At 40.2% G+C, this 19,657-nt stretch overlaps 1 protein-coding gene across 1 annotated transcript in view; it reads right to left on the minus strand.

Annotated features, from left to right (window-relative positions):
* fstl5 (follistatin-like 5) overlaps positions 1-19,445 on the minus strand; it is a 502,898-nt gene extending 483,453 nt beyond the window's left edge. The window contains exon 1 of the mRNA XM_059964959.1: positions 19,432-19,445. The gene's annotated coding sequence lies outside the window, so the exon portion shown is untranslated. The remainder of the gene's footprint in view (positions 1-19,431) is intronic.
* Between the last annotated feature and the right edge of the window lie 212 nt (positions 19,446-19,657).

Genomic DNA, 19,657 nt, shown 5'->3' on the forward strand with positions numbered 1-19,657 from the left:
GAGAAGTCAAGAACTTTGTTGCTCATTCTTACAGCCATGGCTACCAATCATAAGATTTGGCCCATTGAGTCTGCTCCGCCATTTCATCATAGCTGATCCATTTCCCTCAAGGTAATGCCAACTAAGACCAGTGGACTGTAGCAATGTCTCCAATGCCCTCTTCTCATTATTACTATCAGGGGGGAGATTCAGGAGACTGAACACCTGCAGTCAATGTTTGAGGTTCAGCTGCTACCTTTCTCCCATCTGATTTCTCAAGGGTTCATGAACCCATGAACTTTATCTCACTTTTCCTCTTTCACAACCTTTATGTATCTATATAGGTATATATACATTGCAACTTACAGTGATTTTTATGCCTTGCTCTGTACTGATGCCACAAAACAACATATTTCACAACCTATCTTAGGAATAGTAAAACTGATTCTGTTTCTGAACTGCGTGGATGTCTCTAATGAGCTTACTCTTTCTGCTAGACCACAGCAAGAAGACATTCAACAAAACTGTTACTGTTCACAAAGGGGCTCAGAAATTTTTCTTTCCTAGTACACTGCAAAGTACATCATCTTGTTCAGACTTCCAGCAACAACTTGGAAAGGACAGATGTATAAATGTTAGGAGCCACAATCGTCATATCAGGAGTGTCGCTGCCCCACAATTTTGCAGCTCTGACCATGGAAGGAATCTCTTTAGACGAGTGAAGATTCGTTAAATCTGGCCATTGCTTAATGTCATAAGCAAAATGATTCCTGAAAATCCTGGGTGGATGTATCCTCTGGAATTCCATCTCTCCTCCTCCTCTTTTTTTCTTCAAGCAGCTTGTCTTGCTCTGCAGTGTCTCTTCATTCTCCAAGGCATGCTCCATTCCCAGAGGAAGCTCTATCAAGACATCAGTCCTTGGGAGCAACTTATTCACCATAAGCCTCTATATGAAGAAGCCTTATCATTCCCCAAGTCTACACACACTGCAGGCAAATGCTGGAAGGTGACACAGTGGTTCAGTTGAGTTGTTCTCCAATCTTGGCAATTCATTTGCAAATGTTTTGTCACCAAATGAGGAGACATCACCAGTGCACCATTAATCTGTGGTGTGTCTTCCGCATGCTTGGCCTTTATATACATATTAATCAGCTGATTGGTCATCATAATGGAAGCTCAATAGTGACATAGAGAGGGGATCTCATCAATGATTGGTTGTCTGAAGAACTGTGTGCATTGTGGTCTAGAAATTTTCCTGCACTAGCTCATAGATAGGATTGAGGTCTACATATCAGTGGATAGTCAAGTGTCGAGGAACCCTCTTACATGCCACGTGTTTGCTTGCATCATGACTGTCACTGTTGCTCATTTGGATTGTGCCCCACTCGATCTTCATGGTTGGAAATAAGAAGAGTTGGTCATGTTACTTCACAGCCAGTTGATGTTCATGGATCCTTGTGGATAGTTTTTCTCCCAGTTTGGCTGAAGTAATATTTGCTGCAGACCTCACATTGGATTTTGTAGACTACATTAGTCTTGTCCATTAGCTTGGTTTGTTCTTTTGTTCTGCAGAGTACTCCCCTCAATGTTGCTGTCGACTTATGTGTGACTGGAATTGCAACAGGGTGTTAGAGTGAGCAATCCCAAAAGTAGCCAGTAATTGTTCACAGTCCTTTTGTTCTTTGGAATAGTGTTGACTGCCCTGCTTCATACAAATTAACAAAGTCCAGAGCTGTATGAGGTTGGGATGAGGTTTTGCCCAAAGTCTACTATTTGACAATGGCAGCAGTAACAACTAACTATATTCTATGTTGATTGACATCATTATCAGATGCAAAAAAACACAACTGGTGGAGGAAGTCAACGTGTCGAACATCACCTGCAGCCTCTTGTGTCTGTTGCCATTATTTGTTTGCTCTACATTAGTGTTGGGTATCTAATATTTCAGTAATATTTGACTAATCTTGCATATATTGTTTGTTTAAGCATTCTTGTTTGCTTAAATAATTCATTATGAGTTATATGTATAAATTTGTCAATTGCATACATCAACACATTACCATGTGATAGGTGGGTGCCCGAATTAAAGTAAACATATAAAGTTAGACCCGCATTTCAGACTCTCATTTCTTCCTTTTCAATCAGTTTAACGTTTTGAAGTTTCAAAACATAACAATTAGGAAGATGATTGCTGCAGAGTCAAATAATATTAATAAGAATGTCAACTAAAAAAGTGAATTTAAGGTTTGAATCATGAGGCTAATTTTGAATCATTTACCTTAAGCAAATGATAGTCTATGGGCCATGCTACAACCTAATGTACACATGATGATCCAGCTTGCTCCTTTATATCATGCATCTTGACTTGATTAATTCCATTCTCTTCTATTTGGAAGCAAACCGTATAAGAAAATCATTTTAACAGGAGTGTCACCAAGGAGCAGTTCCATTTTCTCCACTACAAAGCCAAGTTCTATTGAAGAATACTTAAGGCTGAAATTGTCCTTAGCTGCTTGGGCGACCATGACATCTTTAATGTCATTCTCCCTGCCACTCACAATAGCGTGCTCTACCAGTTTCACTGCCATAGATTCACCAAAATGTATTTTGATCAGTTTGCCAATTTTTTTCCTTTTTTGCCTTGGGTAGGAGTCCTTGTGCCTCCCCTCATCAGGTTTGCCTTGCTTGATAAAGGACCAAATTCAAATGGCTGTTTATTTTGCTTTCCATTATTACATTTCATGTATGTGGTCATTCACATCAACAATTGTGGTAGCATGAACCACACTCTCACCCTGTTTGCAAAAGCAATAGTGCAGCATATTTTCTCAACCTTCCAGTGTGATTTTCACCTACAATGTTCTGAAAAAGAAAGTACTTGTCCACCCAAAGAACAACAAACTTTTGCTAATACACTTCCCATGAAATCATCCAGCAACTGAACTCAAATCAGTTTATTTTGCCAGATGACTCTGCAGCATCTGCAGGTTTGCTGTGTAATCAGCCATTTGATCAAACTTCAAAATTCAAAAGTTCAAAGTACATTTATTATCAAAGTATGTATGTAATATACAACCAAGATTCATCTTCTCCAGACAGCCACAAAGCAAAGAAAACCATAGAACCTGTTCAAGGAAAAACATCAACGCATTCCCCCCCCCCCAACCACATGCAGAAAGAAAAATCACACAAACAGCAACAAGAACATCAAGATCCCCTCAGTACAAAAAAAATTGCTCAAACTGCAACAAGAAAGAATGAGCAAAAACACAGAATATACAAGTCTAGAATTGGAAGAATCCAATCAAACTACAGTTCAATCCATATATCGCAGACCCAGATCTTCAACACTATCCTCCAACAGCACTGAGGGAAAGAGAGAGACCATTCGAACACAGAGACCTTCCTTTGGAAGCAGTGAGTGACAGGGAGAGAGGAACTGTCACACACAGACACCTTTCTCCAGCAGCACTGAGTGAGAGGATGGCAGAAGATGTTGAACATTCACTTGCCCTCTGCACCCACCTCGATATTTCAATCTTCCTCCATGCCAGGATCTTTCAAGAATCACTTGATTCAGGCATGGCTCCAGAGGGCTGGAAGATTGCAAACGTCACTCCACTCTTTAAGGGAGGAAGGCAAAAGGAAGGAAATTATAGGCCAGTTAGCCTAACCTTAGTGGTTGGGAAAGTGTTGGAGTCTATTATTAAGGATGAGATTTTGAGGTACTTGGAAACTAATGATAAAAATAAGTGAAAGTCAGCATGGTTTCTGTCAAGGGAAATCTCACCTGACAAATCTGTTAGGGTTTTTCGAGCAGGGTGGACAAAGGAGAGGCAGTGGATGTCATTTATCTGGATTTTCAGACGGTATTTGATAGGAGAAGTTGCTTAATAAGATAAAATCCTATAGAGCTACAGGAAAGATGGAGGTGGAATGGCTGACAGACAGGAGGCAGGGCATGAGAATAAAGGGGGCCTTTTCTGGTTGGCTGCTGGTAATTAGTGGTGTTCCTCAGGGGTCAATATTGGGACCGCTGCTTTTCACATTGTTTGTCAATGATTTAGATAATGGAATTGATGACTTTGTGGCAAAGTTTGCGGATGATACAAAGATAGATGGAGGGGTAGGTGGTGCTGAGGAAGCAATGCGATTGTATCAGGACTTAGACAGATTGGAAGAATGGGCAAAAAAGTGGCAGTTGGAATACAGTGTTGGGAAATGTATGGTATGCATTTTGATGAAAGGAACAATAGTGTAGTCTATATTCTAAATGGGGAGAAGGTTCAAACATCAGAGGTGCAAAGGGACTTAGGAGTCCTTATGCAAGACTCCCAGAAGGTTAATTTACATGTTGAGTCTGTGGTAAACAAGGCAGATGCAATGTTGCTTTTACTTCAAGGGGAATAGAATATAAAAGCAAGGACATAATGCTGAGCCTTTATAAGACACTGATCAGGCCGCACTTGTCAACAGTTTTGGGCCCCGTATCTCAGAAAGGATGTGTGGTCATTGCAGGATGTCCAGAGGAAGTTTACAAGGATGAGTCCTGGAATGAAGGGTTAACATATGAGGAACATTTGGCAGCTTTGGGACAGTACTCACTGGAATTTCAGAAAATGCAGGGGGTTCTCATTGAAACATATTGTATGTTGAAAGGACTAGATAGGATGGATGTGGAGAGAATGTTTCCTCAGGAGGGTGTGTCCAGAACTAGAGGGCACAGCATCAAAACTGAGGGGTGACCTTTTAGAACAAAGGTAAGGAGGAATTTTTTTAGCTAATGAGTAGTAAATTCATGGAATGCCGTGCCATAGGCAGGCGTGGAGGCCGTCCATGGGTATATTTAAGGTGGAAGTTGATCATTTCCTGATTGGTCAGGGCATCAAAGGATATGGTGAGAAGGGAGGTGTATGGTGTTTAGTGGAATCCAAGATCAGCCATGATGGAATAGCGGAGTGGACTCAATGGGCTAAATGGCCTAATTCTGCTCCTATGTCTTATGGTCTTATCTCAAATACAATGGTGTGAAATTGGGGGCGGCAGAATGGCACACCTCCAGTGATCTAGTTTCAGTTCTGACATTGATCCTGTGCATGTGGAGTTTATGCATTCTCCTTACAACCAAGAAGTTCTCCTCCAGCATCCCAAGGTTACATGGGTCAGTAGTTTACTTGGCCACTGTAAGCTGTCCCCGGTGTGTGGATGAGTGGTAGAATCTGGAGGACTGATGAGTAAAATGAAGTGGGAGAAGTGTAGGCTGAGTGGCAATGTATGCTGAATGAGTCTATAGCAAAATTACACAATGGCTGCACTGTCCCCACAATCAAAGTTAAGGCCACCTTTCTTCTCAGCTTCCAGCCTCAGGGTTATTCCAGGTTGCTGACTCTGATCTGAACAAAAATCTCCTGTTTTGTTCTTGGCTGCATTATAGAGCTCGTCCCAGCTCTGTATTCCAGAAGAAAAGACATGAAATAGCATTCCTTCAGCTGAAAGTATGATGTAAACTGGGCAGAAGGATTTGTTAGCATTGAAAAGTTCCTACAGGTTAGGCATTCATAAATTATGCAGGTGTATGAATTTTGCTTCTCACAGAGATCTCCTGAACAGCCCACACCTGGTGTGGTTGGCTGTAAGTATTAAGAATCTCCATGGTCTCTGGGCACCTCCCATCCTGCGGATTCATTTTGTCAGCCTCTCCAAATCTCTCCCAGAATTATGACAGACTCTTATCCTACTCTCCCGAAAGAGTGCTGAAGTGCATCCCCTTTTAAAGCCAGACCCCAAGGACACAGCTGCACAGCTGCTAAGCCATGCAACAATCCTACCACTGATATCTTACCACTATTTCAGTAGCAACAAAAAAGTCCAAACTTTTCATAAATTATTCACAGTATATTCATAATTATATATCTGTCTATTAAGTCACGCTTGAGTCTTCTCTCTACGAGAAAAGGAACCTAGCCCATTCACACTTTACCAAAGTTATGTACTTGCTGTTCAGTAATCATCCTTGTAAATATTCTTTTATACCTGCTCCATATCATTTCACAATCTGGAGTCCATAATCATATATAGTACTTCAGTTGGATCTACTATCAGTTGAAACAATCATGGTATACATCTGTATTTCTTAATTTCATTACTATGGAAATAAACTCCAATACATGGCTTATTTTTTTAATAGTCTAATTAACCTGTCATCATTTTACTGATTTGCTTACTTGTACCTTTATGCTTCAGCTTAATTTATATATTTTTTATTTTCCATGTGACATGTGCCCTTACTTTTGTTACACAAACATTAATCCTTATACTTGTGAAATTCATTTGTCAATTTTCTGCCTATTCTGAAAATCCATTAATCTCTGTAATTTTTACCAACTCCCAAGTCATGCTATCTGTGAATCTGCAAGTTGTGGTTTTCATTTCAAAGTCTAAATCTTCAATATAGATTCTGAACACATTGTACAGCATCTGTCCTTATGGAACTTCATATTCTGACTTTCTCAATATCGATGAGCTTTTGTTCAGCCTTACTGTCGTCATTCAGAATCTTGAAATTATCTATTTTGCAAGCAGTTCATGACTTTGCATGATCTGACCTGAATCATTACTTATTAAGTGGCATATTATTGAAAGCCTTTTGGAAATCTAAATATGTTCGTCTGCAACATTACTATTATCTTCTCTCGATCTTACTTCCTCAAAGATTTCAGTGAGATTGGAGTATGCAAAATTTCCATTTTGAAATATTATCATATTAGTGATTTTAGTCATTTTCTGTTGTTCCCTGGAGATATTCTATTAAGATTTAATTGCAGTACAAAGCAACTTTCAGATGATCCTGATACAAAGACAAGTACAGCATTTTCGTGAAGTGCAGCTATTGGACAAATGGTGAACTGTTGCTCTCTTTACAAGATCATAATACTGATGTTGCCTCAGTCCATATTTATCTAATTGAAACATAGCAGCAATCACTGCAAAGCAAACTCCAAAACTTCAATATTAACATTTTAGTTTAAGTGAAGAGCTCCTAACAAGAGATGATATTAAAAATCGAACTAGCTTTGAATGCTAATGAGCCAGGCTATGTGAAAACAAAAGTGTAAAGCTGCACTTGCCTAATCTAAGGGACAGAGTAACAGTAACAAAACAGCAACTTGATTTTAAATGTTTTTTTAATTATATGAAATTCCCAAGAAGATACATTCATATTAATTGGAAAATGATTGACTCCAAATCATATAAAGAGATAAAAAGAAAGGAGATGATTTTTAAGAAACAATGAATGAGAGAAGATGAGCAAGAGGTTTACAAAGAGAATTATATTGTTCCAATGAAGCAGGGAAAAGATGGCAGGATGAAGGAACCATGGCTGACAAGAAACATGGAACATTTAGCTTAGAATGAGAATGAAGCATATTTAGGATTTAGGAAGCAAGGATCAGATAGGACTCTTAAGAGTTATTAAGTAGCCAGGGAGAAATGAAAAAAATAGAATTAGGAGATCTAGAAGGGGTCATGAGAAAGCCTTGGTGAGTAGGGTTAAGGAAAATCCTAAATGTCCTACATGTACATGAAGAACAAGAGATGACCAGAGTGCGGGTAGGAATGATCAAGGATAGAAGAGGAGGCATATTCCTGAAATCAGAGGAGGTAGGGGAGGTCCTTAACAAACACTTTGCTTCAGTATTCACCAGTGAAAGGGAGTGAAAGGGATCTTAACGAATGTGAGGCCCGTAAAAAAAAAGATTGATGTGCTGGTACATGTTGACAATTGAGAGAGAGAGGATGCACTGGAACTTTTGTAAAACAATAGGATAGATGAGATCCGGGGCCAGAAAGAATATAATCCCAGTTACTGCAGGAAGGGATGAGCTTTGCGTCTTCACTGGCCACCAGATGATTGGAGGGTGACAAACGTTATTCCTTACTTCGAGAAAGGTAATAGGGATATCTAGGGAATTAAAGACCAGAGAGTCTCATGTCAAGGGGCAAGGAATTCAGAGAAACATGACTGCATGGATTCAGAATTGGCTTGCCCACTGAAGGCAGAATGTGATAGCAAATGGAGTTCATCATGCTTAGAGGTCAGTGACTAGAGATATTCTGTAGTATCCATCTGGTACCCCTGCTCTTTGCGATTTAAAAAATGACTTGGATGAGGAAGTGGAAGGGAAGATTAGTAAGTTGTAGATGACATTAAGGTTTGTGGTGTTGTGGAGCGTGTAGAAAGAAGGTTGTCATGGGTTACAATGGGGCATTGATAGGTTTCAGAAATGGACTGAAAGTAGACATATGGAATTTAATCTGGGGAAGCATGAAGTGATTCACTTTGGAAGAATGAATTTGAAGGCAGAATATAGAGATAAGGGCAGGATTCTTAAAGGTGTGGAAGAACAGAGGGATCTTGGGGTTCATGTCCATAAATCCTTCAAAGTTGCAGCACAAGTTGATAGTAACACACATAAGTGTTGAAGAAACTCAAATGGTCAGGCAACATCCAGGGAGACGAGTAAGCACTTAATGTTTGGGTTAATTAACAATTAACTCTTCATCAGGCTTGACAAGGAAGAGGGAAGCAGCCAGAATAAGAAGGTAGGGCCAGGAGGGGTGTTGATATGGTGGTTAAGAAGAAGGCTATGTTAACCTTCATGAATCAGAGGACTGAGTTCAAGAGCCATGATGTAATGTTGCAGTTCTATAGAACTCTGGTTAGGCCACACTTGGAGTATCGTGTTCTTTTGTGTTTGCCATATTATAGGAAGTGGATGCTTTAAAGAGGGTTCAGAGGAGATTTACCAGGATAATGCCTGGATTAGAACCATGTATTATGAGGATAGGTTGCGAGAGCTAGGAGTTTACTCTTTGAAGAGGAGAATGAGGAATGGTGACTTAACAGAGGTATACAGGACAATAAGAGACATAGATTGCGTGGACAGCCAGAGAATTTTTCCCAGCGTGGATATGGCTAATACGATGGAGCACAATTTTATGATCTTTGGAGGAAAGTATAGGGTGATCTCTGAGGCAGGTATTTTTTTTAAAACACAGTGAGTAGTAGGTGTATGGATATTAGTAGAGGCAGATACATCAAGGATATTAGATATGCACATGGAAAGAAAAACTGAGGGATATGTGGGAGGGAAGGGTTTGATTGATCTTGGAGTAGGTTAAAGGGTCAGCACAACAGCATGGGCTGAATGTCCTGTCCTAAATTGTGCTGTCCTACATTATGTTCCATTATCCATTTTATTGGCTATGTTCTACTTTAAAGCTGGCCTTGCTGCACCAGCCGCACTATGATTTCCACAGCCTGAAGGTAGCTCAGCAACAGACGGTAGAATCTGATAATCCCCTGAACGTCTGCGAAAGCATGAATGATGGAAAACCAAGACAGAGTCAATCAAGTAACATCTCCTAATAGACTAACGGGGATCAGGGTGAAAATGACGTGCAGTGACAAAGAATAATGTCAGCTGCTTCCTTGAATCGCAAGCTTAGCAATATTGCCAATATTACTCAGGAGAATTACACCTTCTCATGTTTGTACACATCTGTATACATTCAGAAAATATCCTGATGTTGATGCTTGACAGAAGCAAATATCTTTATCAATTGGAACCTGCTAAGTTTCAGTTTTACAAATTATTGACAAATGTCTTGGAATCATTTGAGACACATCCCCAAATAGACAATAGACAGTAGACAGTAGGTGCAGGAGTAGGCTATTCAGCCCTTCTAGCCAGCACCGCCATTCACTGTGATCATGGCTGATCATACACAATCAGTACCCCATTCCTGCCCTCTCCCCATATCCCTTGACCCCGCTATCTATAAGAGCTCTATCTTGTAATACTTAATAAATCTTACAATTATAGTGAACAATTCTCTAATTGCAGCCGCAAGCCAACAGGTGCTGTAGCTTCACTGTCTGAGAAAAAAATGTGATTGGCAAGATGACTACGTTAGTGTGGCACAGTAATGTGGTTAGCAAAACGCTTTACAGTACCAACAACCCATGTTCAATTCCCACCGCTGCCCGTAAGGAGTTTGTATTTTCTCCCCTTGACTGCGTGGGTTTCCAGCAGGTACTCTGCTTTCCTCCTACATTGCAAAGACGTACTGTTTGGTAGGTTAATCGGTTATTGTAAGTTGTCTCATGATTGGATAAAATCGGAGGATTGTTGAGCAGTGTGGTTTGAAGGGCCCGGAAGGCCCTGTCCCGCACTATACCTCAATAAATTAAAAATTACAAAAAAAAAGATCTTTATCAATTTTGAACGCGGGAACTTGCTGAGTTTCAATTTTACAAATTATTGCCAAATGTTTTGAGACATATTTGCAAATTCCCAATAAATATTGTAATTTTAGTAAGCAATTCTCTAACTGCAGCATCAAGCTGACAGGTAGCTGTGACTTTCAGTCTGATATTCAAATCAAACACTGAGAACAAAATGTGAGGCAAGATGACTATAATTGTAGCCACTATTAATGTACGTGGGCTCAAGAATATCAGCAACTGAACAGTGTTGGCACTTGTCGAGCATAGCCACCGCCATGCAAACGTGATAATTCCCCTTTTAAAAGGCAGCACACAGATATATTCCAAACATATTGGTAGCATGGTAATTGCTCAAAGCTGATTCACTGAAGCCAAATAATTATTGTGCTTATGTTAATATAAATTTGAATAATGCTGTGGCCTTTAGTAGAACTGGCTGTTTCATATATTAAGGAGAGAAGTCAGGAATATTTTACAAAAATGAATAAATTATCCCACTGCCTCAAAACAAATGCAGTTTGTGGATGTAACATTTGATTGTCCAATGACGTTTGACCATTTTTTGGGGATTTAGTGTTTAGGTTCCTATTCAGTGCTGTGAAATGATTGAAGTAAAGGCTTAGATTTCAAGAATTAAGAAAGCACAATGTCATTGTTTTTACCTAGTGCAGGGCTGTGGATTAAAAGACCAGCTCAATGTCATACATGAGGTCTGCTTTCCCAGCAGATCATCATCATCCTGTTTACATTTCTGAACTCAGTATTATTGCCACCAGCATTGAATATAAATTACAGAATAACCATTGTGCTCAGGATGAGAAAACTCCAAACATTTATCACAATCTGAATGAAAGACTATTTCTTTATTTTTTGCTGCATGGCAGAACATTCATTTCTATACAACCTGTCACCACAATGCTTAAAGTATCTATCATTGCATTCTTGAATAATTGAGCACCCACAATCCTCTAATGTAAAGAATTCCAAAGATTTACAACATGCTGAGTAAGCAAGTTTCTTTTTATCGTACTTACTAAGGCTGCGTACTTTGCTGATACAATTACCCCAGAACTAGGCTTGCCAACTGGAGAAAATGGTCGCTCAGTATTCAATAAGCTTTTCCAAAAGCTTGATATTCTTGCATGATATCTTTGTGTTTTATGCACAAGAACACACAACTTTCTGTGAGCATTAGCTTCATTGTTTCTTACTGTTTAAGAAATATTCTGTTTTAAGTATTCTTCTGAACAATTAGAACAAAAACCTCCTATGTCCTTCATTATATACCACCTAGAGGGTCATCCAACATCTTCTTCAGTGTTACCGCTAAATTTAGCCTCCAGAACTTCAAAATGGTATTGAAGTGTACAAAGTCAAAATAAATTTTATTATCAAAGTATATACACCTGCACGTCATCATAAACAACCCTGAGATTTTCTTGTGGGCATACTGAGCAAGTTTATAGAATAGTAACTATAACAGGATAAATGTAAGATCAACCAGAGTGCAGAAGACAACAAAATGTGTAAATGCAAATATAAATAAATAGCAATAAATAACGATAACATGAGAAAATGAGATTAAAAGAACTTCAAGTGAGGCCATTGGTTTTGGGAACATCTCACTGGATGGGCAAGTGGGGCAACTAATATAGAATTGTGAACCAACAATCTAACAATCATGAGATTAATCTCAAAAAAGAAAGATGACAAACTGTACTAATTAAAATAAATCTAAAATAACAACTTGGAAATTCAGATACATGGCACTTATTTTTCTGGCATTAAAATTGTTTGTTACAGTGTGGAACAAGACCATGGTGATTTCCAGACTGAATTATACTGTTTTGATTGGATGCCTCTTGATATGAAATTCAGAGGAATAGAGGATGTATTTTCCATGCTGGATACGAATATTACAGCCACTCTTCCTAGTGTTTCTTTTTAATATTGATAGCAAAATTCATCCATGTGGCTCTAAAACACATCTATCTTTGAATGCATTCAGAAAAGGCAAGTTATTTTCCATCATCAGCAACACAGTATACAGTAGAGGAGAGGCTTCCTAGAAGTGGCTCACTCAGTGCCAGGAACCCAGCTGAGTCCCGTTTAATTTATTTGGTATCTTCAGGATTCCAATTACACCAATATCAGCTTCATGATACCCATGCAAGCTCCTTATGCGCTGATCCTGGTATTTTGACCCATGTCCAGGCTTTCTGAACCATCTCCTTTCCCCAATCCCAATCCTACGATACAACTGCTTCCAAGGACACTATCCTCACAATCATTCTTGCTTCCTAGGCCGTGATCTGTTCTGGTATTTTAAAAATGGAATTCTTATCACTTTGCGCTTTGGTTTCCCACATAACATGAAGTCTTAACGGAATGGAACGAGGGAACTTGGTGGAAGTGTCATTGCTGCCAGTCGCAGAACCTTGCAGACTTTGCCACAAGCTGGATGAGTTGATATTGTACATACAGTGAAAGTACTTACTCATGGAAAATGGAATAAGCCTAATTAGATAGTAAAAAGATTGTCTTGGCATGGGGTATAGCCTGCTTTCACCAACTAATAACCTGCATTTCTATGTTGCAGTAAACTGATTTTACTTCATCCAGCTGTGTCCAGCACCCTCTGGTTCAGTTAATGATAGAAGGTCAATAGCTTCTCAGCAGGGAGCAAGGCCCAGTACCACAAGGGCTTCGACTGGAACATTGCAATCTGTCCACCGCCTCATGAGATGCATTATGAATCCAGATAATTATGATGAAATTACATTCTGTTTGCAGGGACAAGTGTTCTCTTATTTTGTAGAATTTAAAAAAAAATCACATTAGAATGTACAACTTACCTCCCCACAATGGATAACAGAGAATATAATAACTAAAAAAGAACTTGAACAAAACAATCATGAAATTATGCCTTGGGATATGAGCGCATGAATCCATAATGATTGTGCCTGAAATTCTTTTCTATGGTTTATCCAGCAGAGTCAATAATCCATTTAGAAAAAAGAGTTTGGCCAAAATCAAGTGTTCTGTTCTTCCCAGGGGACAGTGTCAGCATGCTTGATATGATACTTTAATAATCCCAGTACTGATGTTTCTATTTGGCGGAGAAAAACACTTCACTTCACTGTTCAACTTGCCATTATGTTGTGGGGTTGAGTTTCCTGATCAATCGCTGTTACATCAGCAGCAGAGTTAGTGAAATGAAAAGTGGCTTAGAACAGCTATTATGTTGCTTTTTTGTTCCTTTCTGCTGTGTTCTGAGCAGAGGTTCAGAGGAAGCAAGTTGAAGAGCCCCTTTGGAGACTCAACACTATGTATCTTGAGACGAGTTCTTCACCTGCACTTTGATCAGGTTCAGGACTCCAAGAAAAAGAACACTTCAAGCCTATTTTCTTGCTGTCAAACGCTTTGACTCACCCTATCACACAAATTTGTACAGGTAGTCTTCTGTTTTTCAGTGAGGTTTCAGACTTCCATTACTTGCCTTCCCCCCTTTCAAAGGGCACCAGCCAAGCAAAAGTCAATATTTTATAGAGGATGAAACAGCCCATTCTGTTTTGTGACCACAAAAAGTCTAACCACACTCAGCTTGGTTTCTTTTATTAATCTGAATAGGAACCTAATGGGAACTCTATTGGTCCAGCAGGTTTCTTAATGTAATGTTGCTTCCTTTGTTCAAGTTCAACTTTAATTGTCATTTAACGATACACGTGGATACAGCCAAATTAAACAGCATCCCACAGAGGGCCATAGTCACACACTGCACACTGCACATATTGTATACCTACATAATTATGATAGCAGAAAAACATATAGTTACCAAAAAGTATTTAAAAAGTAATAATATAGCCGAGTGTCACAGCCTGTAGATTAATGGTGTGTGGATGTTGGCCTGGCGCGTGAACAGCCCGCAGCAATTCCTCATATCGCACAGTGCAGCTGCAGGTGAATGCAACCCAGTTTGTCTTTCACCAAGCAAACAGTGGAAAGCAGTATTGACAGGAGGGAGCAGCCTCCAACCCAGTGTGCAATCCAGCTCCAGTGTCCTCGTCCTTGATGGTCGCAAAAGGTGACACCTAGAAATCAGTGAGGCCTGGTCTGCACCACATCTGGTGCTACACAGCTCCTCCTCTGTCAGTCTCGCTAGAGAATCAGACCTGCAGTATTCTACATTACCAATGTCCAACAGCGTCCAGCGATTATAACAAAAACGTCCAAGATAATCACTCCCATCCATTGGATTGTGCACCACCTCCGCACGCTGCTGGTGCCTTCTTCCTTGGATGGCTGAAGCAGGCTGCAAAAAAGTGCGCAACAAATCTAAGTTCATCACTATCCAGCAACTCGCTAGTGGAGTAGACCTGCAGAACTTGATGTCCTTGATAACTAGCGGTGTCTTGTGATTGTGAAGAAGACAGGAAGGACAGGCAATCACACCTTTGATATATATCATACCAATCACATTTCCCATTTGGATATGTCCATACATGGCCTCCTCAACTGCCATGATGAAGCCAAACTTCGGTTGGAGGAACAACATCTCATCTACCGTCTGGGTAGTCTCCAGCCCATTGGTATGAACATCGAATTCTCCAACTTCTGGTAATTCCCTCCCTCTCCATTCCCCATCCCACCTCTACTCTGTCTCCTCTTCTAGCTGCCTATCACCTCTCATGACTCTGCCTTCTTCTACTACCCATAGTGCTCTCCCCTTAGATTCCTTCTTCACCTTTCCAGCCTATCCCCTCCCTGCTGCCCCTCCCCCACCCCTTGATCTTTCATCTGATTGGTATTCCACCCTGCCCCCGCCTTCTTTAGTCCTGACGAAGGGTCTCAACCCAAAACGTTGACTGCTCCTTTCAAGGGATGCTGCTCGACCTGCTGAGTTTATCCAGCTTTCCTGTTCGTCTTAATCACACCTTTGGTTGGGCACAGAGAGTTAACCATCTTGTGATTTGTGTGCTAACAGAGTGACCAATATTGGTGATAAAAAAGAGAATGCTTCACTTGGTCTCACTATTGAGGATTTTCAGATGAGAGACACCCTGTGAAGAAAGAAAATAAAGCTTTCTAGATATGTATCACCATCAAACTCCAAAATATATCTGTGAGAGCTTCATGTAATTTCTCCTCTTTTCCTATTCATTTCCCTCATCAGCCAGCAATAAAATTTACCCGATGCCAATGGTCAGTTGAATTCTAATCTCTGATGAAATTCGAACAGTATTATGTTGTGATTTGCTGCAGTGAAAAATGGGTTCAGCCCAAGTTTGGATTAAGTCTAGCTTTTTCAAATTACATTTACAATTTGAAAATAGAGTACAGATAACTTCTAGAAAAGTTGTTAAGTAGAAACAGTACAGCAGTGGAGTAAATCCTGACAACACAAGATATTGTTGCCTTCCTTTAGCCATCTGGAGCTTCACAATGTTAGTGATGTTTTTGAAATTAGTGGGCCTAATTTCTGGATTTTTCCTAGTAATAACCTTAACAGGAAATTGGCAGATATCTATTTATCACATGTCCTATCCCTCCAATTTGACTAGGGGCCAACTTTAATGTACTAACATTGAGGGTGAACACTACTTGCCACAGAAATTCCATATTCTTCTGATGATGTTTACTTTCATACAGCCTCTCTGGACTGTTTTGAGGCTAGCCTTCGTGAAGTGTGTACAGATGGAATTCAAGTCAATCTGCTTTATAAACAATGACTTCACCTATTAGTAAGATTCTTGGACCTATTACCCGACAAAGAAAGAGAACACATCAAATTCATCCCCAGTAACAGTTACTTATGCTGATACCAAGAATCTGCTGTAAGAAGCCATAGTGCACAACAATTTGAATACACTCTAAGTATGTAAGAGGTTGACCTCAGCAGAACACCACTGAAACATAAAGGTTACTACCTATTACCATCAAACAACCAAAAATCTCAAGAATGTTAATTGATGAGATCAATTGGATTTAGCTGTAGTAAGTACTTTAGTTAAGTATATTTCAGTTCATGTTTCATGACTGTTCCAAAAAATACATCTGTTCTTCATTTCCAAGGTAAAAGAAAGGTTTTCCTAGAGATACCAACTAATAATTTGATTTGCTTATGTTGTAATACTATTGATGATGCAGGATTTTGCAATTTGTCTCTTCACTCAAAGGTAAACAAATCCTCATGAGCTGAAGCTAAATGATATAAATATTCTGAAATTCTTGTAATTTCAGTTACATCTAAAAAATTAAAACTACAGATGCTGGACATCTGAAATAAAAAAAGAAAGGGCCACAAACAGAAAGACAGCAAAAAAGAAAAGACTGCTGTGATTAAAAGTGCCCCTCAAAACTGATCCTTTTACTCATATATATTGCACTAGAAATAGAATGCAAAGGGTCTTGGAAACTTTTAATCATTGAAGCTTACAGCACAGTAACAAGCCCTTTTGGACTACTTAGGCTAATCCAATTTGCCACATTTGGCCCATATCCTTCCAACTAGCCTTTCCTATCCAACTACCTGTCCAGATCACTTTATAACGATCTGGCAGCTCATTACGGATATTCATCATTCTTTGTGTGAAAAATATTACTCATATCTCCTTTAAATCACCCCCCACCCCCATTAAACCCATGCTTTCTAGTTTAAGTTCTAGAGCCCCTTGCCCTGGGAAAAAGATTCCACCTGTTCTGTCTATGCCTTTCATAATAAGGTAACCCCTAAGGCAATTGCAATCCATGGAGAATAAACTCAATTTATTCAGTTTCCTCTAGAGAATCTCTTCTGCACTCTTTCTTCTTCTGCTACACCCTTCCTGCCTGTGGTGACCAGAATTGTACACAATAGGAGCAGTCTGTCACATACCCCGTGACTGGGTTACCAAACCAGCAGAAATGGAATGATACGTTGGAGTCTGGTATTACTGTAACTAAAAGTGTTTATTGGTAAACTAAGTAATACAGTACAATAAAATGCAAATATATATATAAAACAGGTTAGCAATGATATATACAGAAGTGTGGAAATAGGAATTAAAACCAAGCTCTATCGAAGTCTAGGGGTAAATGAATAGTCTTATGATGATGCAAAGTTCAGTTCAGTTCAGGTTAGGTCGAGGTAGTTGCTGTTGTACCATTGAGAGAGAGAGAGAGAGTGAGAGGTGATGCAATTGCAGGCAAACCTTCCGTTGTATTCTTGTCCTGTTGTGGTCACCGACTGTGACCCCTCCATACCAGGCCAGACCGTTCTTCAGTGGTGAGCCTGTCACCCAGGCAAGGGTGGACACACACACAAGCCCCCACCGGTCTGCCTTCACACAGTGAGCCTCTGATCAATTTCCCCGAATCGATCCTCCAAACCCCCACCTTCCTGTAGGTGCACAATGCTCTTTCAGTGTCCCATGGCGTGTCTGCTTGTGTCTCAGCAGACTTGCTTTTTATCTCCCCTGCCGGGGTACCAGACATCCATCCTGTCCATCACCTGGTACCGCCTTGCTATCTCAGCAGTATTCACATGAGCAGGCAAAGAAAAGTGTCCTTGGAGTAAAGTAAACAATTATCGAAGAAGCCATAATACTAAATCATCCCTCTCTCTCTCATTATCAGCATCTGCGGCAGGATGCCTCCCCCTTCTTCTTCTTCTTCTCCTCCTTTTCTCTCTCTCTCTCTCTCTCTCTCTCTCTCTCTCTCTCTCTCTCTCTCTCTCTCTCTCTCTCTCTCTCTCTCTCTCTCTCTCTCTCTCTCTCTCTCTCTCTCTCTCTCTCTCTCTCTCTCTCTCTCTCTCTCTCTCTCTCTCTCTCTCTCTCTCTCTCTCTCTCTCTCTCTCTCTCCTCTCTACTCTCTCTCTCTCTCTCTCTCTCTCTCTCTCTCTCTCTCTCTCTCTCTCTCTCTCTCTCTCGTCTCTCTCTCTCTCTCTCTCTCGTCTCTCTCTCTCTCGTCTCTCTCTCTCTCTCTCTCTCTCTCTCTCTCTCTCTCTCTCTCTCCTCTCTCCTCTCTCTCTCTCTCTCTCTCTCTCTCCTCTCTCTCTCTCTCTCTCCATAGTTCACAGGGGGTCAACTCTGAAACCCCATCTCAGCCCGGTTTGCTCATCACACATCACGTCTAATCAATGCAACATAACTCGCTTATTATTACACTCAGTGCCTTGGTTTATGAAGGCAAGCATGCAAATGCCTATGTCACTAACCTATCCACAGGTATCATCACTTTCAGGGAAGCACCACAAGTTCTATGTGCACACTAAATGCTTCTGACATGTCCTCTCAAAGTGCTTTACCTCACCCTTGTCTAGGTTGTTCAATTTGCTTCTGCTCTTCCCAATTTTCCAGCTGATCTATGTCACTCAGTATATTTAGACATGCTTCTTCACCATTTCTTGTTAATGTTCATTCTCTCCACGCCTTGTGGTGCATTGGGCGGCAACCTTTTTTGCTGTCTCCCTTTGCATATTTTTTTAATGAGGCCGAGTTGCTGGATGAAAAGTGTGCAAGTCACCAGGCAGATTTGAATCTGGGACCACTCACCTTGAAGTCTGATGTAGATGCCATTATACCAACGGGCCCGGCTTCACTATTTCCTACACCACCAATTTCTTCTATTTTATGTCATCTGTGAAGCTACTAATCATACACACCCCTACATTTCACAAACAACATATTTTTTTTACAAATTACTAATCAAGAAAACACCCATTCAACACAATCCTCTGCCTTCATATCACCCAGCCAGTTGTGATTCATTTCACCTATACACTCTGGATCCCTCATGCTTTGTTCTGTTTCATTGATCCTTGGAAACACTCTAGCACAAATAAAATAAGAGTTTCAGTACATTATGCTCAGAGTCCATGCATTCTCTTCGTAATACTGGGGACTCTGAGCTGACATATGATGATTTGTGCACTCAACCAAACATTGAGAAGAAAGCAAGGCACACTTTCAAAACTTGTCTGTCCTCAAAACTACATGAAAAATCTCTAAATATATACATGTGAAAGAGTAAATTTTGATATGGGGTACTGCAATAATGATAGAGAAACAAAAATACCGTGGGCATACCATGGTGGCATAGTGGTGAGCGTGACGCTCTTATAGCCGGTGGCATACTGGAGTTCAGAGTTTTCAAACCCAGCGCCATCTGTAGGAAATATGTACATTCGCCCTGTGAACTGCGCATGCTTCCTCTGCTGCTCCAATCTTCTCCCATGGCACAAAGATGTACCAGTTAGTAGGCTAATTGGCCATTGTACATTGCCCTGTGGTAAGGCTAGGGGTAATTTGGTGAGTTGCTGGGTGGTGCAGCTTATTGAGCCTGAAATTAGGAAATAAATAATAACAATGATAAATAAAATACACAAGGTAGAAATTCAAGGGTGTTAGT

Source organism: Hypanus sabinus, chromosome 3, assembly GCF_030144855.1.
Source record: "Hypanus sabinus isolate sHypSab1 chromosome 3, sHypSab1.hap1, whole genome shotgun sequence".
NCBI classification, from domain to species: domain Eukaryota; kingdom Metazoa; phylum Chordata; class Chondrichthyes; order Myliobatiformes; family Dasyatidae; genus Hypanus; species Hypanus sabinus.